The following is a 23,381-nucleotide window of genomic DNA, read 5'->3' as shown; positions in this document are numbered from 1 at the left end:
GTAGAGATGACCTGCGAATGCTTCTGCCTGGTATCTCAGCTTGGGCCTGGCTCCCACTGAAGAGACCTCAATAAAGGTCAAAACTAGTCTGGGTAGTGGCCCTTCCCTTAATGCATAACATTAGACATATCTGCAAGGAGATGTGTTTTGCATTATGGGAGATACTGAGATAGGAGTGTTAGTAGTTTGCTCCACCTTTGCAAGGAGTCGTCCTGGTGTTGTACCACCTTGCCCCAGTCCTGAAGATACTTTCAGGCACAAACTTTTTTTGCTCACACTTGGATAAAGGATTAAACTAAATTTATTATACTCTAACCAAGTGAAAAATAAACTTTCAACTTCCTTTATAGATGCAATATACAAATACACTGGTTTTCATAAATTAAGGAACAAAGAGAAAAATTATGATAACTCAAAAACTGTATGATGAATTTATGCAGCTTAGAGAAAAGCAGTATGATATGTGAGATGTGAAAGAAATCTGAAAAATTGTAAATAGTTTAATTCAGTAACCAATAGGTACATGAAGACAATGGTCAGAAACAAGGGCAAAATGAGATCAGTGCCTCAATAAGGAATGTGGTCATTCCTCACAGCACTCATAACAATGTTTCATGCTGTTTATAATGATGTCCAAAGCTCAGCTGGTTTAAACAACCATGCTCCTATAAAGCTCTCCTGAAGTCCCTCAAGGTTTTGTGGAAGGAAGGAGGGAGGGGGGGGAGGGAGGGAGAGAGAGAGAGAGAGAGAGAGAGAGAGAGAGAGAGAGAGAGAGAGAGAGCAGCAGCATGATTACCTAGAGCATCCAGACATCCTCAATAAGATTACAATCAGGAGATCTGGCTCACCAGTCCATATGTATGCTAGTCACTTCTTAAAGATACTGGTCCATGAGAATATGTTCATTCAATGAGGATGAGTAATTAGGATCAGGAGGACTGGCTCACCAGTCCATATGAAAAGAAGTCCACAAGAATACATTTCAATGAGGATCTGCATTAATGTCTAGTAGGATAAACGTCTCCCTATTGCACCTGCATAGGGATGAACATATGGATCCAGGAGATTGTCTATATGTTATATCATGTATGGTTGTGCTAAGATGCATGTACAAGTCAATACATTTACTCAAAGAGACGATACCTTCACACAAGCCATCACATTACCTCCTCCATCACAAGTGTCATTTTCATGGATATTGGATGATAATGTGTCCCTGGTTTTCTCTGATCTGGAGAAAACCAGGGACATATATGCTCTTTAACACTGCTTTAAAGAGCATATAGAGATGTCTGTAAACAAAACAGATTCCCACTGGTCTTGGGTTCAGATGATGTAGAGCCTGGCTCATTTTAAACATTTTTATCTCCAGTGCTATGGGAATAGGGACATACAGACTATTGGTGACCTAGTGTAAAATTATGCGTTTTCTTATATATCCTTATCCTGGATTTTACTGCGCCCTCTGTAATAGGGGGGTTTATTTTTATATTATCGTCACTTAATCTTACACGTGCCTCCTTTTGTACTCTAGATTCCTGCCTTCTGTATTCTATACTCCTTCTACCTGAGAGCAATGGAAAAATTTATTTAGATTTTATGACTGTGCCATCCATATGGTGCAAGAAATATAGTACTTCCAGTAGGTTATTAAATCTTCCACAACAAAAATCTCTTAATCGTCCCCAAGTTAATCGTTTGCTTTGCAGTCCTGGCCCTTTTCTCACTTACTATTTATATCAATGTTTCCTGCTTAGGTTAGTTTTTTATTTAAGATCAATGCATTGCAACTAAAATAAGATCAGGCAAAAACTTCGTTAAAATACAACATGGGATTTAATGGTCATCAAACAGGCATATAATATACACTATAAAACAGAGGGTGATCCTCTGTAATTCAAAAAAAAAAAAAAGGACACTCTAAAGACAAACTTGCATATATCTCTACTTCAAATTAATACAAGGCACACATTATGTTATCTATCTGGCTTAGAGAATTATCATTTAACAAACTTCTTAGTACCTGCACATATCTCTCTTCAATTAATATAATGCACACATCATGTTACCTATCTCACTAAAAGAATCTTCACTTAACCAATTTCTTAATATCTGCATATATTTCTCTTTTATCTATATAAGGCACACATTATGTTATGTATCTGGCTCAAAGAAATTCTCACTTAACAAACAACTTAATACTTGAACATCGGAGTTAAGGATATGTTACGAATAGTATAACATATTATAAACTTAAAATTTCATACAAGATTACATACAGCTGTTAATTTAATTTCAAATTCATAACCCAATATACTTCCTAGGAATTAGCTATACTCTTTCTTAGATGCAACTATCAAAGCTATATTCATTCTTAAATGCAATCATCAAATTTCAGACAGAGCAAGTCTCTCAAGGTTATTCTAGCTATTCACGTCCCTATACATGCAATTTTTCCAATTTCTACAACCTATTCTTATAGCTTTGCACAGTCAAAACAAAACAAAACAATAATTTAACTCACATGGGCTGTCTTCTGTTGGGTTGCACTCTCAGATCCCATTGGCTGCGACTTCCTATATTTTCTTTTCTTCGTCTCGCGTTTTCGATCTCTCCTCCTTCAGATCCTTGGGATACCGGCTGTTCATCAGGTTGTCTCGTGGGATGTGGATGATGATTTTTCGGCGTGTTGATACACTGGCGAAGGGTCGCAAATTGTCAGGGCCTTCACGGACTTAGATAAGCGGAACAGCTCATAGACAAGTTTGGCGATACCTCAGCTGATTCGTCCCCTGGTCATCTACGCTTCTGGGCTGAATGATGGCTCGCGGCATGGCTTCCCTCCTTGACACGTCAGGACATCACTCTCAGGCCTTTCTACCACATTGTCTCCTCGTTTGTTCTCTGTGCCAGAAAAAACTCCCCCGTGTCTCTGGAAGTCCCATCTTATATTTCATCAGTTTCGAGATCCTGGGTTCAGTTTTCTAAACCCCGTGCACTCCTTGCGTGCACTTACACGAACCCCCTTACATTGTCATATGATTCCTAGTTTCTGGAATCTTCGACAAGCCCTTTCTTCTCCGTCTTCGTGTTCTAATCTCATTAAGTCAGTCAGCAGAACATCTGTTTGAATTTTGCCGCCCCCTTTTTGCATTGACCTTGAGGTCACTTAGGGTTGAACTCATAAACAAACTTTCAAACGCCGTTCCGACTGTAGAGCGTTTCCCTTAGCCTTGAAAGTTTTGCATCTTTTGTTCAAAGAGATAGCTAATTCCCGTTGGGCTGTACATATGTTATACACAATACAAAAATGTTAAAAGAAAGGACTACTTACAGGTGTTCTGGGTTCTGCCTAACTGTAAAAACTCAATGCATTCGTTATACAAAATTTATTCTTGTTGCATCGAATTTTTACACTAGCATACAAGACCACCTTCATGAAGCTTTCTGCACTCAGTGGAAGTAGATACTGCTGTTGCTGTAGCTGACTCAAAGTCAGATCACAGATGATTTGGGGCAGCACTACTGTATTGGACAATCGATACAGTAGTGCTATCAGTCAACCACTGGAATGGTAGCCTGTGGCCTTCCTCCACTATATTTGTGGAATGCTATTTGTGAGGAATTGGTTCCATAGCCTGTGAACCACAGAAAGCCTCACATGCAACCATCTGGCTACCTCAGACTCAATTTGGCCAGCCTCTAGACTCATTTTGGCTCGCCACCTGAATTTATCAGCTAAATGATGACTTGCAGCCATCCAAGAAATTTGCTATCATGAAATGTCTTGTTCTCACTCCACACGCGAAATAGAAAACCACTTCAAGACACCACTTTTATGTTACGGCTCATTTGCATATAAGGCTGACAGTGTCATTTATTTGTACAAGATAACCAAACTCGCTATCACTTTTTACATAACATACCTTTCAAATGTTTTTCACCCTCCCCCCAAGTTATTGTGATTTTTTTCCGTGTTCTTTAATTTTTGAAAATCAGTGTATTATTTAAAATCTGAAGACATAAATGAAAACCTGGACATTCGATGGATTAGTCTTCAGAACAGCAATTGATTCAACCAAAGAAGTGAATGGCAAAGTTATCTGCAATAACAGGAAAACCAGAGCTCTATTATGGATTCCATAAGTTATAATGGCAGTCTTGGAAAAGAGGAAATCATACAAAGTTCCTGTGCAAAATAAGTCAACATGCACCCTGAGAGAATACGGTGAAAAATTTTAGAAGGATAATAAGCTACGGAAAAAATTAATTGTTCTGAACACTTAAAAATAAAACAAAACAGAGTAGTGTACAAAGCGATAAGCGACATAAAAATCAAACAAAGATATTTTGGTTATTTTTAAAAGACTGTTTGAAGAGAGGTAGAAAGTCTAATCCTGAGTGGAGAACTAAACAGCTATTTTGTATGGTTATACGTTTTTGTAACTTGTATAGTGATTATATATGCAAGACTATACTCGTGTAATATACTTTGCAAGAGTATATCATCCAGGTGGTGACATTGAAAAAATGAAGGCACCATTAGTTTATACGGGAATTGTGATGAATGAAGTGGAGGTGAATAGTCTATTACAGAACCTTAATGTGAATACATCTGTGGGATTGGATGGTATACTAGCACGGGTCTTATTTGAAGTGGGTAAAGAATTATCAGTGCCCTTGACCATGTTGTTTAATCTGAGTCTTGGGTTTGGTTTAGTCCCGAAGGTGTGGAAAGAGGGGAAAATAGTTCAACTGCATAAAGGAGTATCCAAGACTACTATTGCAAATTACTGACCGATCAGCATATCAGGAGTCGTTGTCAAGGTCTTGGAGAAAGTAGTCAAGTGAAAAATACAGGAATGGATTGACGATAATGAGATACTGAACGAGGGACAGCATAGCTATGTGAAGGGTAGATCATGCCTCAGTAACTTGCTCAAGTTACTGAGCAACTCGACCTGGGAGGTGGCTAAAGGTGTGGAATTTTTGACTAAGAAAGGGTATATGTGGAATTACCGTGCTGGCAAGTTTGACAAGCTTAGGAGATTGCTTGTATCAGTGCTGGCATGTACAACTGCAAGGGCTGGATGTCGATAGTGCATGGGAAGTGGTCAAGGAGCATTTACAGGAGGTTATGGCTGATTGTATACCTAAGGTCCGAATAGTAAAACAAGTAGGGGTTAAATGGATGAATAACACCATTAAGCTTGAGCTGCAAAAAAAGAAACAACTGTGGAGGGAATTTAAAGAAAGGGGTGACCTGCAGGCACACGAATGGTATAAAGTGCAGGCCAGAAGGGTAACGAGTGTGGTAAAAACAGCAAAAGCCGATTATGAAAGGAAACTAGTTATGCAAGCAAAAGAGAATCCCAAACAGTTCTTTCAATATGCTGCAAGCAAGAAAAAAAACTGTACATGGCAAAATGATTTTAAGGAATGACAATGGTAAGGAGGTCACTGAACCAGTCGATATAGTGGAGTTACTGAGCGCGCACTTTGCAAAAGTATATCATCCAGGTGGTGACATTGAAAAAATGAAGGAACCATTAGTTTATACGGGAATTGTGATGAATGAAGGGGAGGCGAATAGTCTATTACAGAACCTTAATGTGAATACATCTGTGGGATTGGATGGTATACCGGCACAGGTCTTGCGTGAAGCGGCTAAGGAATTATCAGTGCCCTTGACCATGTTGTTTAATCTGAGTCTCGGGTCTGGTTTAGTCCCGAAGGCGTGGAAAGAGAGGAAAATAGTTTCACTGCATAAAGGAGGATCCAAGACTATGGTGGCAAATTACCGACTGATCAGCATATCAGGAGTCATTGTCAAGGTCTTGGAGAAAGTAGTCAAGGGAAAAATACAGGAATGGATTGATGAAAATGAGATACTGTACAGGGGACAGCATGGCTTTGTGATGGGTAGATCATACCTCAGTAACTTGCTCGAGTTTTATAACAAGGTGACAGCAGAACTGGATAAGGGAAATGGGTTTACGGTGAGATACTGCTGGAGCTGGCAAAAGCGTTTGACAGGATACCACATGGAATTCTAATCCGTAAGCTACAACATATGGGAATGGATATAGGGTTGGTGAGATGGAGAGATATCAAAGAGTAGTTTATTCAGGAGTGGAGTCCAAAAGACGGCCTGTGACTAGTGGTGTGCCGCAGGGTTCTGTTCTTGGATCACTGCTGTTTAATCTGTTTATTAACGATATAGGGAAGGATCTAAGCGGAACAGTTCATTTGTTCGCTGATGATGCAAAGTTAGGTAGGGCAATAGTGAATGCAGAAGATGTCAAAATCTTGCAGGAAGACTTGGATAGATTGGAGTTCTGGGCTAAGGAGAATGGATGTCAATTTAATGTGACAAAATGTAAGGTTATGCATTTTGGGGTGAAAAGATTAGCACCAGTATACCACAATGGTGGAACTGTACTTCATGAGATTGATGAGGCAAGGGACTTGGGAGTATTAGTGGATAGGGAGATAAAATTTAGGGGGCACATTGCAAAAGTGGCTAAATCAGCTCATCAACTCATGTGGTTGTTGAAAAAATACTTTGACGAGCAGAGACAAGCAAGTTATTGTACCTCTTTACCGAGCCTTGATAAGACCTCATCCAGAGGTGAGTGACTAAGATGATAGCAGGTCTATGGAATGAACCTTATGAGAACAGGTTGAAGATTTGTGGGGGTGCAGAAATTAGTTGATAGGCGGAAAAGGGGAGATATGATTGAGACATTCAAATTGCTAAAGGGTTTCTATAGTATTAATTCAGAGGATATTTTTGAGATCAGGACTGGTGGTGGGAGAACTAGGGGACATCTATGGAAGCTGGGCAAGAGTGTGGTTAGCAAGGATGTTAGGGCTGGGTTCTTTACTTTTAGAGTGGCAAATGAGTAGAATAAGCTGCCAGAGTCTGTTGTGGGCGTTATGACAGTGAATGAGTTCAAGGCAAGGTATGATAGATACTGTGAGAATATCGAATAGTTGTGTGGACATGATGTTTAGGGCCTCCCTCGATGAGTCTAAGGACTCCCTGGAGTCGCCCATAATAATAATAATAATAATATCTCAATGATGATTTATAAATATGTGTTAGATGGTGAATAATTACCAGTGTTTTAGGTAAATTGAGTAGTTTAATGCTGGCAAGGTTTTTATTGGTATCAAGTATTTGAGTAGGATAACACCAGTGGCAGGATTTAAATAATTTAACAACCAGTTCACTGCCCTACTGAACATCTTAAGCATAAAAAAACGATATACTGAAAGGTAGTTTATACAGTCAATGCTTAAATAAGAACAATAAAAGAGGTACAACAAACTAGATTATGTTATAAGAAAGAGTTTTAAAATGTTAAATAATACCTGACGAAAAACAATAAAACTGTTATTTCAGATATTTCCATATCGTTTCTTGATTGGCATCCTCACTTGCAATTTTCTTCGCTTTTATCAGAGCATCATCGGCTGTGTGATTTATCCTTAACCATATTTTCACTGTAGGAGTAGGATCCCATTCCTTTAGAGGTAGGCCGATTAGACTAATAGTCGTGTTTGATATTTTAGAAACAGTTAGGCGACTTCTCTTCTCTGAACATGTTCATCTTTGAAAAAAACTCTTTCCGCTTCTACTGAACTTACAGCGATTGTTCTGACAATATTTTAGCTCTTTGAACACTTTCAGGAATTGCATAATTCTGGGAATTTTTTAAAACGCTTCCACGAAATCTCGATAATCATTAATATCAATTTGGTAATTAAAAATGTCATTAAATAAGAGCAATTGTTCTTCAGCTGCTTTCGATTGAACTAGTATTTCTTTAATATTCCAGTAATCTGACTCCAAAAAATTGAGAAATTGTAATTTATTCCTATCTTGAAATTGGCTATAACTTGTTTTAAATGTTCACAATCCTTTAATCTTTTTTTCAAATTCGTTACAATGTTTTCTAAAAGTCTTTCCCGAGGAAGCCCGAGAAATCGATGATTTTCTACAAATTTTATATTTTTGAAGGTTTCTCAAGTAAGTAATTCATCAACTTTTTTTTTTTCGTATGGACCCTTTTCCTTTCCAAGCATTTGAAATGCTTTAATAGATCTTATCATGAGTTTTTCAGTCTTTATTATGTCTATATTTCTTGCTTGCAGTGCATTTGAAAGAAGAGAAATTTAGTTTAAAATATCAATGATCAATGCCAAATCAGTTAATTAAAAATCATTAAATAAGAGCAATTGTTCTTCAGCTGCTTTCCATTGAACTAGTATTTCCTTAATATTCCAGTAATCTGACTCCAAAAAATTGAGAAATTGTAATTTATTCCTATCTTGAAATTGGCTATAACTTGCTTTTAAATGTTCACAATCCATTAGTCTTTTTTTTCAAATTAGTTACGATGTTTTCTAAATGTCTTTCCCGAGGAAGCCTGAGATATCGATGATTTTCTACAAATTTTATATTTTTGAAGGTTTCTTAAGTAATTAATTCATCAACTTTTTTTTTCGTATGGACCCTTTTCCTTTCCAAGCATTTGAAATGCTTTAATAGATCTTATCACGAGTTTTTCAGCCTTTATCATGTCTATATTTCTTACTTGCAGTGCATTTGAAAGAAGAGAAATGTCATTTAAAATTTCAATCATCAATGCCAAATCAGTTATAAAATATATACAGTGGTGCCTTGGTTAATGACGGCAATCCGTTCCAAGATTACCGTCATTAACCAAAACCGTCATTTTACAAGGCACGATTCCTCATAAGATTTAACTGAAAATCGATTAATTTGTTCTAGCTCCACCCCACAACCATAGTACATATTAAAAATGCAGATAAAACTCATTTAAAATGTCATAAAAATATGGTAAATATCATTTATTTATTATACAGTATATGTATTTGCCACAAAAAATTAACATTAATAAAATGAATTGTTCATGAAAACAGTTTTTAATTATCAATCTTCACCAGAAGGACAATTGGGCTCACTTCGGAGTTTTTGACAAATGGACTTGTAAAAAACATGTCTAGGGTTGTTTGCTTCTGCCTCTTTTTTAAAATGTTTCTGAAAAACTGCATGCACTTTTCATTAAATAGATCTACAGTTCTGATAACCTCAGATTTGTTTGGATTCCATTTCATAGCAACATTTTGAACTTCCTCCCACTTTGCCAAAACATTTTTGATTTCATGAGTCGCAATTTGTTCTTTCTCTCCATCCTCATCTTCAGATGAAATTTCCATTTCCTTTCCTTGACATTGCTGCTTGAAAAGTTCTTTTAGCTCGTCAGTAGTCAGTTCTCGGTCATGCATCTCCAATAATTCTTCAACATCTTCTTCCTCTACTTCCACGTTAAGATCATGAGAAGTTGCCACAATATCCTTTACCAATTTGTGTCCTTCATCTGAAGTTTCTTCATTACCAAAGGAAGGACACAGTTTCCACCATGCTGCTTTGAGACATTTCATTGTTACTTCTTTACAAGCCTTTACAATTGCCTAATTGCTATGACAATGCTGAATTCTTCCTTCCAAAATTTTCTTAAGGTTATGTTGGTAGCCTCGCACATTTCAAAGCACCTGATAAAAAGTGCCCTTGTGTAAAGTTTTTTAAAATTTGCAATAAATAGATCTACAGTTCTGATAACCTCAGATTTGTTTGGATTCCATTTCATAGCAACATTTTGAACTTCCTCCCACTTTGCCAAAACATTTTTGATTTCATGAGTCGCAATTTGTTCTTTCTCTCCATCCTCATCTTCAGATGAAATTTCCATTTCCTTTCCTTGACATTGCTGCTTGAAAAGTTCTTTTAGCTCGTCAGTAGTCAGTTCTCGGTCATGCATCTCCAATAATTCTTCAACATCTTCTTCCTCTACTTCCACGTTAAGATCATGAGAAGTTGCCACAATATCCTTTACCAATTTGTGTCCTTCATCTGAAGTTTCTTCATTACCAAAGGAAGGACACAGTTTCCACCATGCTGCTTTGAGACATTTCATTGTTACTTCTTTACAAGCCTTTACAATTGCCTAATTGCTATGACAATGCTGAATTCTTCCTTCCAAAATTTTCTTAAGGTTATGTTGGTAGCCTCGCACATTTCAAAGCACCTGATAAAAAGTGCCCTTGTGTAAAGTTTTTTAAAATTTGCAATGATCAGCTGATCCATAGGTTGAATCAGAGATGTAGTTTTGGGAGGAAGAAAAATCACCTTGATAAAATCAAATTCCTCTGGTAGTTCTTCTTGTATGCCCGTTGGATGGCCAGGTGCATTATCCAAGGTTAAAATGGCTTTTAGAAGCAGATTGTTTTGCTCAAGATAGGCTTTGACAGTTGGTCCAAACACTTCACGAATCCGGTCTCTAAATTCTATTCTTGTGACCCAGGCTTTGCTGTTAGACTTCCACAAAACACTGAGATTGGATTTAGAGACATTGAACTTTTTGAATGTTCAGGGATTCTCTGAGTGGTAGATTAACATTGGTTTTACCTTGCAGTCTCCACTTGCATTTGCTGCTAAAAGCAATGTTAACCTATCATTCATTGTTTATGCCCAGGAAGTGTTTTTTCTTCTTTTGTGATAAATGTCCTGTTGGGCATTTTCTTCCAAAATAACTCAGTCTCATCACAATTGAAGACTTGTTGAGGTAGGTATTCTCCCTCTATAATTCTTGCAAAGCTATTGACAAATTTATCTGCTGCTGCTTTGTCAGCACTAGCTGCCTCTCCATGTCTGACCACACTATGAATTCCTGTCCTTTTTTTAAAGTTGTCAAACCAACCTCTGCTACTTTTGAAATCATCATTATCTACCTCAGAACTTGATCCCGAAGTCTTCTTTTTCAAATCTTGATAAATCTGTTTAGCTTTCTGACAGACTGCATTTTGAGATGTAGTATTGCCCGCCATTTCTCTTTCTTTGATCCAAATTAGTAATAGATTTTCCATTTGCTCAAAAAGAAGCCCTCTGACATCCAATCTTGAAGTTCCCTTAGCAACCTCAGCTACCATAAGTTCTTCTTTCTTAGCCAAAATGGTTGATATTGTAGAATGACTGGTTTCATATATTCGAGCTAGCTGCATAACTTTCACCCCTTCATGATGTTTTGCTATTATTTCTTTCTTCTGTTCAATAGAGAAAATTTTTCTGTTTTTTTCCCCTCACTAGGGGACCCATTTTGTCACATGGTAAAAAAATTCACTCTATAAAAAAAAAAAAGATACGCAAAATATGGTATTATTACAAATTGTACAACACTAAGACAAGGGATACAAAGAACATATCGTCACCTTAAAATAAAAGTAAAAGTTCAAAAAAAAAAAAAACTTTTTGAAGTAAAAGTTAACAGTTAAATTCGAAACCTGCAATTTTTGACTTAGTGCATTTTGCTTGTAAGGTGACGATATTAGATACAGCACTTACCGTAACATACACTGATTAGCAGCTTATAGATACAATGATTATTATACAGATGAGATTTGATTTTGCCTTTTGATGGCGAACGAACAGTGGCACGCACCTGCCAATTTATTATCTCTAGGAACCAACACATAAAAAATGGCACAGCAATGCAGATTTGCAGGATATCATTGAAGTTTCGTCAATAATCAAACATATTTTGAAATTATTTTCAATAATTTTATTAAATTTCTTTGCAATGAAATCAACTACTTTCACAACAGTTTTATAAGAATGTAATCCTATTCCCATATCTAATCCATCTTTAATTTGCACTTCTATCTCATCTTCAATGTCTGAAAACAGTTTACATCTTTTTTGCCAGGCTATAAACTGTATTAAATACTCTACAAGTAGTACTTAAATATTTTTCATTCATCATCTCTATTACTTTTGTTATTGAATCCTGCTCACATTGTTTTAAGTTCTCTTTACAAATGTTATGAACTTTTGATGAAAAATGTTCTTTCATTTTTTTCCTTAGAGAAGCTTGTTGTATCTCTTTATTTTTCCGTGATGCCTCAATCTGAAAACATTTCCATTCTTTTGACACATGAACACTTTTCTCTTTTATAAAGTCATTTGCACAATACTTGCCACCTAACTTTTTGTTAGAAATTACCCTCCATCATATTTTTCTTTAAAATTGTTATATTGTTGCACTGTCCAGCATTCAGGAAGATTATTTTCAATTTTGGAGTTATCGTTTTTTATTTTAATAATTGACGTGCTGCTTTCTTCAAGTTGGAGTGGTTGTGCTTGTGACTGTTTTGTACAATCCAAGGCCAATTCTGATACAACAGATTCCGATTTTGGTTTCTTATTGAAAAAATCTGTCAAACTTTGTTGCCTTTTCATCCTTTTAAGGCTACTGCAAAAAAATTAAAAAATGTTTTATTTTAATATATTATAGAGAAGGAGTGGAGATGTGCTTATATATTTGAATATTTTTACTGGTTCTGTCCAGGTGTGGTCATATCATAAACTTTTATAAACAAAGCACTGTGCTTATACTATTGATAACATCAGTCAGAACACACATTTCTTCATTTTATCGATACTAAATGAAAATTTCTTGCTGAATTAATAAATGGCATAGGCTATGCAGATAAAATACAATAGAATAACGTGTACGACAAACCTGTTTTTCATGGGAAAGTTGTGAAAGAAGTTTTTCCACGGCTTACAAAATGGGCGATAAGATAACCCTTGAAATCTATATTTCTATTGGTTCATTGTGTCCTAGCTTCCTATTGATTTTACCGATCAGGGAACACCAGTGCACTCATAATATCTTGTGGGAATTTTGGGCGTAACACAAAGCTGAAACAAATGACAGCGTGTCACCCCCTGGTTGTTTGGCACTTTTTCTCTTTAGGTTATATGTAGTATTTCATCAAAGGTAAAACGAGTTTTATGAAATGAATAAATAAATATGTAGTAAAATACATATTTATTTTAAATAAATATGTATTTTACTACTATACGGAATAAAAATGTAGTATTTCATCAAAGGTATAATGAGTTTTATGAAATAAATAAATAAATATTACAAGCATAGTTCCATCTAATTTTTTTTGCCTATGGACAGAATGAACATCACTATGGGTGCTTAGAATACGCTGTTGCACAGATGGATGTTAAAAAAGAGTAAGGAATGTAAATTTGTGATTTCCACACTGGGCGGCTGCTAAGGCACCCACCTTAAAGAGAACCCTGATTACAAGTGCCATTTTAACAACCGGTTCGCCGAACTCAACAAAAAATTAGGTATCGGTTCTGCCGAACCAGTGTGCACTAGCTGAATCTCACCACTGGATAACACGCTATGGTTAATTTACTGGCGTGATGGGGGTTATCATTAGTACTGGAATTCTTGAGAAGAGTATAAGGAGTTTAGTCTATAACTGCTCAGTATATATTTATATGAACATTTAGAAATTAATAGCCATCTATAAGATGGAAATCTGGCAAATATATTTTAAATGGAACAATTATCAGAGCAATATATTAGCCACTAACAAAACACTACAATTATATGGGGTAAATGTTCCAATTACCCGATATAATTAATGGAACAGTAGTATCTGATCCATAGTGGGCGGCTGCAAACAGCATCTGTTCTCCATGCTAGGAGTGGCTGAAAGAAGCACCAAGGTTGGTCATATGAGTATCGATGCACTGACTAGAAACAAAACCCAACTGGCATCTGGTGCAATAGTGAAAAGTACAACGTGCTGGTTCAGACATTGCCCAGATAAACAAGATCCATGTACTCAACTGAAAATCAGGATTAGATCGACAAGTTAAGCTACCAAAAGAAGTGCAATAAAATTAAAACCAGCAAGAGACAAGCTATCAGTAGGAACATGGAGTATCTGTACTTTATGGGCTCTTGGAAAGCTTGACTTACTTTGTAAGGCATTCTTGACATGAGGCAGGAGTTGAATTTCTTCTCAGTGAAAGAGGAGAGAAGCATTATTAGGATACAAACCAGTCAACGAAAGAATAATAATGGCAAGATTTGCAGCAAGACCATTTAATATTACAGCAGTTCACGTACATTTACTCACTTCAGAAAGCACCAGAGAAGAGATAATTATTCTACAGCAACTTAGAAATAACCTTGAAATCAGTACCAAAGAAAGATATACTAATTACTAGAGGAGATTGGAATGTGAAGATTGGAAAAGGACAATGAAAGATGGGAAAGAAAAAATGGCAAATATGGATATGGAGAAAACAATGAAAGAGGAGAAAGAATGCTTGAATATACTCTGAAGCATGACATAGTAATTTGCAACACACAATTCCAGCACAAAGACTGCAGGAAGTGGACATGGCAATCACCAAATGGAAGAACTAAGAACATGCTAGATATTATATAGAATATATAATGTGATAATATATATGAATATATATTCATAAGCAAGATTTTGACATGTCTGCTCCTTGAAATAGGTGCAGACATGGAATTGGATCATAGCTTAGTGATTGCAGATATTAAGTTGAGACTCGGGGTGCTTAAAGGTCAAAGCTGTATAACTGAGAGGAGACCTCCACATAGCCTTTAAAGGAATGCGGAGAACCGACCAGGGCTTCTGACATAATGTCCAATCCTCACCTTCTCGTGGTGCACCCTGTTGGGTATCTACTTTGATACTGAATGAACGAGGATGGGCTGGCAATTTGGGATTTAGCCGACCAAATTGTATTCTTATTGGTTAAACCAAAATAAAAAATGATGGTACAACATGACAAAATTTCATGCTGGCTGGGGCATCGCCCGGTTAAACAAGGCCCCCGTTGTTTTCGCCAGGAAACCAGGACGAACAGTGAAAAGTCAGCTACTGGAACAAATCTGAAAACAAACCCCAACTCAACATCACCAGAGTTAAAGATCGGTGCTATCAACATAAGAAGCCTGAATGGCAAAGAAATGGAGATAGCTGAGGAATGAGATAAGTACCAGATCGGCATAATAGGGGTGACTAAAACAAAAAAGACAAAAACCGGTGAGATCTTTCTGAGCAATAAATACAAAATGTTATATTCAGGCAATGACAATCAAGGAAAAGAAGGAGTAGCCATAGTATTCAACACAAAATACGAGGCTAATCTTCTTGAATGGCAGTCAGTCTCAAGTAGAGTAATGTGGGCAAATATGAGAATGGGGAACTGGACAATGACACTTATTTGTGCCTATGGTCCCACAGAAGGTTCTACTAAGGTAGAAGTGGAGGAATTTTTTGATGTTTTAGAGAAATCATTAGACATAATGAAAAAGGAAAAGTTGGTCCTTGTTGGGGATCTAAATAGTAGAGTAGGAAATGATTGTCAGACATACAAAAATATTTTGGGAAAATTTGGAGAAAAAAGCAAAGCCAATAATAATGGCAAATACTTGTTGGATTTCTGCTCAGGACATGGACTGGGTATTACTAACACCATGTTCCAACATAAAAATGTGCACAAATTCACATGGAGAGAAGAAGCAAGGAATAAGAAAGTCTCATTATTGTTGATAGTGATGTTTTCTCCCTGGTGCAGGACACCATAGTGTACAGAGGATTTGAAATTGGAAGTGATCACTATTTAGTCTTGAGCAGGATAAAATTGAATTTCATATTAAAAAGAACAGCATGTAAGAAAGTTTTAAAGCGAATAAAAGTTGCGCAGTTCTCAGATGTGAACTGTAGACTAAAATACACAAAGATTATTGAAGAAAAAAGGAAAGAGTTTTGAAAACAGTAACCAAACCTTGGAGATTCAGTGGCAAGCCCTGAACAAAAACCTCATTGACTCAGCCAGAGAGGCATGTGGTGAGGTTGTCTGCAAGGACAGAAAAATCAGAACTGCATGGTGGACTTAGGAAGTTAAATAGGCAGTGAAGGAAAAGAAGAAAGCATATCAAAAGTTCCTGGCAAATAAGTCAGCTTTTACTCTTACAGAATACAGAGACAAATGTAAGAAAGCTAAACAGTGTGTAAAACTAGCTAAACAAAAGTCATGGGAGGACTTTGGCAAGAATATAGAAAATAAATATCAAGAAGGTGGCAAAATATTCTGGAGGTTTTGAAAAAGCTTAGGAATGGAGGAAAGAGTGCTGTAAAAGGAGTTACAGATGATAAAGGTGACATGAAAACGGGAGAAAAAAAAGATATGCTTGAAGTATGGAGTAATTACTTTGAAAAACTGCTAAATGAAACAAGCCGTGATGACAGCATAGTGATAAAAAACACTGACCAGGCATGAAGTCAGGAATACATATCCATACTTGAAGTAGAAAAAGCCATCAAAGGCTTGAAATGTGGAAAGGCAGCAGGCGTAGATGATATTCGACCAGAAATGCTGAAGTATGGTGGTATAAAAGTCTTACAGTGGCTGCACTGCATAGTTCAGAAGGCATGGACAGAGGGACGAATTCCCGATGATTGGAGTACAGCTCTCATAGTACCCATATATAAAAAGGGAAATAAAACTGAATGTGAGAATTACAGAGGTATTTCCCTACTGAGTGTTCCTGGCAAGATCTATGCAAGTATACTTGAGAAACAGTTGAGAAGAATTGTGGAAGAAAAGCTTGGTGAAGAACAAGCTGGATTCAGGCCAAATAGAGGATGTCAGGATCAGATCTTCACTTTACGACAAATAGTCGAGAAAGCATGGGAATATAACAAAGATCTGTATTTAAGTTTTGTCAATTTGGAAAAGGCATATGACAAGGTGCCAAGAGAGAAGCTATTCAATACGCTGCAGTTATATGTTGTCAATGGGGCATTATATCAAGCAATACTTAGTCTTTATTTGAGTTGTAAGTCAGCAGTTAGATTGAAGGAAGTACAGGAAGATGGTTTAATGTTAAATATGGTGTGAGACAAGGATGTACATTATCTCCTCTGTTATTCATTATCTATATGGATCACATTATGAAGGAAAGTGGTATTAAACCTGATATCAAAATTGGAGATGTTAATGTCAGCTCTTTGCTTTATTCTGATGAAGTTATACTTCTAAATAAATCCGCTACAAGTCTTGAAGATTCTCTGACTAAATTGAATAGCTGTTGTAATAGATATGGTATGAAGGTCAGCAATAAAAAGACAAAGACAATGAAAATAGGCAGAATCATTGAAAATGTCAACTGTGTTGTGAATGGAGAACCTGTGGAACAAGTAAAACATTTCAGCTACTTAGGCACGATTTTTACTGAAGATGGTAAATTAAATATAGAAATAGACAACAGAATAAGCAAAGCTGGTATGGTGGGAAAGTCAATTGAATAAATTCATATGGAATAAGAGAGAAATTAGTCGGAACACTAAATTAGCTGTATACAAGACAGTGTTTAAACCAGTTTTAACTTATGGATCTGAGAGCTGGGTCAGAAGTAAAATACTTGACCAAAGACTAGAGACCGCAGATATGAGAGTCCTGAGAAAGATTAGAGGCATGAACAGATGGCATCAATGGCAATATCATATTAAAAATGAGGATATTAGGAAGGAACTTGACTTTGTCAACATCCAGGAATGCGTTAGCAGAGCTAATCTCAGGTGGTATGGTTACTTAAACAGAATGGGCGAAGCAAGATTAGCAAAACAAGTGTTCTCTGCCAGGTTGGCAGCAAAACGACCCAGAGGAAGACCAAGATATATAACTGGATTGATACGGTACAAAGTGCCTTAGACGATAGAAATATAAGATCTGATAATGTTGTAGTCTTGACAAGTAACAGACTGATTTGGAGGAAAATTGTAGATAGGAAGTTAGTAATGATGTAATTTTTTCATGTAGTACTGTCATATCCTGTACACCCCTTGAGGGTACATGGCAGGAATTTGATGATGATGAAGTTGAGACTCAGGCAACAAGTGAAGGTGCAGCATCAGAGTCAGAGAAAAAGTATAGGAAAATGCTTGATGATGAATTGAATCAATTACAGAAAAGGAACTGAAAGATAGAAACAACAAGTGGTGTCTGCAATCAAGAAGAGCCAAAGAAGAGGTGGATCGCATAGGAGACATTAAAGATAATTCAAGAAAAACAGAGAATTAAAGATTAGGAGAGAGAGCTCTGTGCAAATGGAAAACAGTATAAAGCAAAATGCAATGAAGTGAAGAAGGCGGTTAGGAGAGACAAATTACAATGGCTAGAGGAGCAGTGTGAGGATATCAATAAATACTATGGTAAACATAGAACAAGAGAAGTATATAAGATGATCAGAAACATAAACAAGAAATGGAGTCCACAGTGCAGTTCATAAATAATGAACATGGTGAAATCTTGATGAACACAGAAGAAACAGGAGAAAGATGCTGCTCAGAGTTATATAAAACACAAGATGTTGAGGTCCAAAAGAAGTTAATTGCTGAATTCAGGGAAATACCACACCAAGCAAGAGGGAGAGATAAATATACTGAGGGATGAGGTTGTAAAGGCAGTAAAACGTCCAAAAAAAAACCCATAATCCTCAGAATGATAAGATCACTAAAGAGAGAGAGAGAGAGAGAGAGAGAGAGAGAGATGTTGAAACATGGTGGCAAGGTGATAACAGACAAACTGAACCAGCTGTGTAACATGATGCAGAACACCAAAAGAATGGACAAGATCAACCCTAATACCCATTCACAAAAAAAAAGGAAGCAAAATGGACAAAAGCTCTAATGATTCATGTAGGAAAAGTACTTATGATATTAACAGAAAGAATAAGGAAATTAATGGAAGAAAATATGGAAGATGAGCAAGCAGGATTTAGAAGAGACAGAATATTTTATTTTAATAATATTTGGTGCTGTTCACCAAATATTAATGTTAAGATTGATTGTGGAAAAAAGCTGTGTAAAAATAAAAATTTGTATATGTGTTTTGTTGACTTTCAGAAAGCAGCATGGGCTGTACTCAAATCTTATGGAATGGATAGGAACCTGATATGTCTCTTGCAAACTTCAATGGCAATGTAGAGCCTGCTTTGAGAAACATGATGATGATGATGGTTCTGCAACAAGAGACACGAGACAAGGAGGCCTGATATCCCCAAGCATCTTTATCATGCTTTTGGAAAGAACAATGGATATCATAAAGGATAATATAAAGGGAATTTCAATTCAAGGTACAAAAGTAAAGAATTTGCAGATGACATAGACATCACTGAAGCAGATGAAGAGGAACTAGAAAAAACAGTGCTGATACTAAGTGAAGAAGGAAAAAGATATGGCCTGATAATGAACATTGATAAAACAAAAACAATAATATTTAGAGAGAGAGAGAGGGGAAAGAGAATAAAAAAGCAAATAAAAGTCAACAAGGGCTGGAAGAGGTTAGGAACTTCACATTAGGCAGCAATATGATGCATGATGTACACTATCAAAAAGAGATAACATCTTGGATAACAAAAACTAAAGTAAACGTACAAACAATGGACAAAATATGCAAAAGTAAATCAGTGAGCTTCCCCATAAAGCTGTGACTGCTGGAAACATGCATATTCCAAAATGCTCTCTATGGCTGTGAGACATGGTAATGGTCATAGAGTCTGTGAGATGAACATTGGCTTTTGAAAGAACATGTTATAGAAAGATTCTACGAATTGAATGGGTGCAAAAAGTGACAAATGAAGAACTGTATCACAAAGTAAACTGCAAAGAAAATAATGCAGAAAATAATTCAACTCAAATAATTCAAAGGAAACCAATTAATAATTCAAAGGATTAGTTCATTAATTGATAATTAATTAATAATTCAATAATAATAATAAACAGATGATGTAAAAACACTTGAAGGATTTGAGTCACATGGCAATGGACTGAAAGAAACAGTAAAGGAAAAAATTTTTGGACATATCTGCAGAATAGCTAAGAGTAGAAAGTTCAAAACCTTGATGCTTGGTACAATAGATGGTAAAAGTAGAAGAAGGCAGCCAAGGTGAGAGTAAACATATGATGTGAAAATGTTTGAAGGATTTGAGTCACAAGGCAATGGACTGAAAGAAATAGCAAAGAATGATAAAACAAGCATGTTGAACCCCATGGGCAATGATGATGATGAAATGAAACATTACACAAAGCAATATGCAGTCTATATTTAAGTTGTAAGTCAACAGTTAGCATTGAAGGAAATGTATTAAGTATGGAGGTTGGTGAATGCGTTGTCAAAGGTGGTTGTGAATGCTTTGTCTGTAAATAAGTTTATTATTAAGAGAGACCTCCAGGGAGTCAGAGACTCATTGAGGGAGGCCACATACTACACACACCAGTAATCATGCTTATTCTTGAATTCATTCACACTGTTTGCACTCACAACATCCAATGGCAATCCATTCCAATGACGCACCACCCTCTGAGAGAAAAATCTAGCCCTCACACCCTTCTTGGCAGCCTTCATTCTCAGCTTCCAAAGATGCTCTCTCATCCTTTCCCCACCCTCCATAAATTGAAAAATTTCATCAATTGAAATCCTGTATGACCATTTCAGAAGTTTGTAAGTCTCAGTTTAAGGAAAGGTATGATAGGAATTGCATGTATAATGGCTAGCATGTCAATATAAGGTCTTCTGTGATGCGTCTTCTGATTCCATGGAGACGCCCATTATAATAATAACAATATTTGAATAAGATGTCATGCTAAGTCTAATTTACTGGTGTGATGTGGGTTATCATAATTAGCACGGATTATAAGAATTCTTCAGCACTTTAAATTAATTAATTGTATTTGAAAAGAGTACAAGGAGCTTTAATCTATAGCTGCTCAGCATATATTTATATGAACATTTGGAATTCAACAGCCATCTAAAAGATAGAAATCTAGCAAACAAGTTTTAATTTAGAAGAATCTTTATATGGGCTTTTCTCCCAGAAACTTGGGTTTTTCATCCTGCATACAGAAAAATCGGCCCTCAGAACTCATGGAATTTACAGACAAAAAATACTAGTGGTAGTGGACAGTAGATGACATTGGTGCAGACGATGATAGTTGTGGTTCGGTGTAGTTGGTGGATTAAGTGGTGGAGATGAGGAGTTATAAAGCAGGTGCCCTCCCTCAACGAGTCTCTGGACACCTTGGAGGTGTCATGTAATAATAATAATAAATGAAACAATTATCAGACCAACATGTGTTAGCTGCTAACTAAACACTACAATTATAAGGGATAAATGGAACATTACACAAAGCAATATATAGTCTATATTTAAGTTGCAAGTCAGCAGTCAGAATTCAAGGAAATAAAGAAAGATGGTGCGATGTAAAATCAGAGATGAGACAAGAATGCACATTATCTCAACTTTTATTTATCATCTATATGAATCACATTATGAAAGAAAGTGGCATTAAACTTGATATTAAATTTGGAGATGTCAAACTTGGTTCTTTGCTTTATGCAGATAATAATAACAATTTTAGTTTAATCCTTTATCCAAGTGTGAGCAAATAAAGTTTGTGCATGAAAATATCTTCCGGACTGGGGTAAGGTAGTATGGTTCGCCCACCGATTTGAGGTCCCTTGACACTTCTGCGCATGTCAGAAAAAGGAGAATCCTTTCCGATAATAGGGTAATCAGTCTGTCTTCTCGGATGTAATAATAAACAAACTGAGTTTGTTTATTATTACAGGTCGGAAAATTTAGCTTTACTTTTACGAACATTGCTGTTTTTAAAGTGTAATTATTTTGCTTGTATAACAGTTGGAAAAATGTACGTAGAGTGTTAATGCGTGCAAATACTGCGTTCTACATAAAACAATGTCACTTCGCTCCATGATGATAAGTTTCCTTTTATTCTGGGACTTTTTGAAACAAAATCCGATTTCATGAAGTATTTTCCTTAAAGTTTCTCTTTTCCAAGGAAATTTAATTTTTTCTTTAAGCACAGGAATCAATTTCGGAACAGTTGGCACTCTTTTCTCGACCACGTAAAATTTGTGAATAGTTCTTCTTATAACATCTACATCAAAATCATTCAAAGCTACGGTTTCGATGGTTTTCTTTCTCTGGCGCTTTTTTTTTTAGGAGATTTAAATTTTGGCTTACCTTCACCTTTTGATTCCCTACGAATTCTTTTAACAGTCGACCCCGATACGCCCGCAATTGCACTTGCACGTTTTATGACTTGAGAAAGGGGAAGAAGAAGCTGGCCTTCTGACGATTCTTTTTCGCAGAATCGTCAGCACATTATTCAATATTCTTTTGCAAGAACTACTGAAACGTGTAACAACAGAACTTGTTGACTGTACTGGATCCATCATACAAATTAATAATAAAAAAATAATGCAAAAAGAGAACAACAAAAATCAAGCTAGTACTAGTACAGTGACAGACAAGAAAGCACGTGATTTCACATGTTGGCGACCAATTCGTATATCCTTCATTTCTTTCTCCCCTTCAGCATGAATCGACTATTCTTGGCATCAAGCCAAGAAGGGATCTAGAAATGGTGGGCGAACTATACAACACTGGGCAACTCATAGCAAAGGTGGACCAAGCTAACATCACTACTAGCTCAGTATCTCCCATAATGCAAAACACATCTCCTTGTGGATATGTATAATGTTATGCATTAAGGGAAGAGCCACTACCCAGACTAGTTTCGACCTTTATTGAGGTCTCTTCAGTGGGAGCCAGGCCCAGAAGTGGCCCTTCCCTTAATGCATAACATTATACATATCTGCAAGGAGATGTGTTTTGCATTATGGAAGATACTGAGATAGGAGTGATGTTAGCTTGGTCCACCTTTGCTACAAGTTGCCTGGTGTTGTACTACCTTACCCCCAATTCTGAAGATATTTTCAGGCACAAACTTTGTTTGCTCACACTTGGATAAAGGATTAAACTAAAATTATTATAGTCTAACCAAGTGAAAAATAAACTTTTCATCGGCTTTATGCAGATATTGTATTCCTAAATACATCCAGTGCAAGTGATGATGAAATGGAATATTACATAAAGCAATACATATTCTATATTTACATTGTTAGAAATGAAGGAAATGTATCAAGTATGGAGGCTGGTGAATAGGTGGAATGCATTGCCAGAGGTGGTTATGAGTAATATGCCTGTGAATGAGGAAGGGTATGATAGGTATTGTGTGAATAATGGTCAGCGTGTCAATATAGGGTTTCCTATACTGTCAAAAAAAGATCAAAATTATGAAAACAGGCAGAAAGACAGAAAACATTAGTTGCATTCTGAATGGAGTAGTAAAATATTTCAACTATTTAGATAGTTTTTAGTGAAAATAGCAAATTAAATAAAAATAGACAATAGAATAAGCAAAGCTGGCATGGTAGTGAGCAATCTGAATAAATTTATATGAAGAGTGAAATTAGCCAAAACAGCAAACTACAGTACACAAGATAGTGTTCAAACCAGTTTCAAATTATGGATCTGAGAGTAGGGTTAGAAATAAAGCACTTGGTCAAAGAT

General features: G+C 36.4%; 1 protein-coding gene across 3 annotated transcripts in view; it reads right to left on the bottom strand.

Annotated features, from left to right (window-relative positions):
• The window catches only part of LOC150109799 (transmembrane protein 170A), a 140,190-nt gene that overhangs the window by 78,209 nt on the left and 38,600 nt on the right, over positions 1-23,381 (bottom strand). The window contains exon 1 of one of the 3 annotated variants that reach the window (XM_090412426.1): positions 12,609-12,742. The exons of the other annotated variants lie outside the window; for them this stretch is intronic. The gene's annotated coding sequence lies outside the window, so the exon portion shown is untranslated. Of the gene's footprint in view, positions 1-12,608; positions 12,743-23,381 lie in introns of those variants that run through there. 3 annotated transcript variants of the gene reach the window in all.

This window comes from Typopeltis vanoorti, chromosome 1, assembly GCF_054136105.1.
Source record: "Typopeltis vanoorti isolate ZY-2024b chromosome 1, IOZ_Tvanoo_1.0, whole genome shotgun sequence".
Classification (NCBI taxonomy): domain Eukaryota; kingdom Metazoa; phylum Arthropoda; class Arachnida; order Uropygi; family Thelyphonidae; genus Typopeltis; species Typopeltis vanoorti.
Note: the sequence above shows the minus strand (reverse complement) of the source record. Positions and strands in the feature narration are given on the sequence as shown.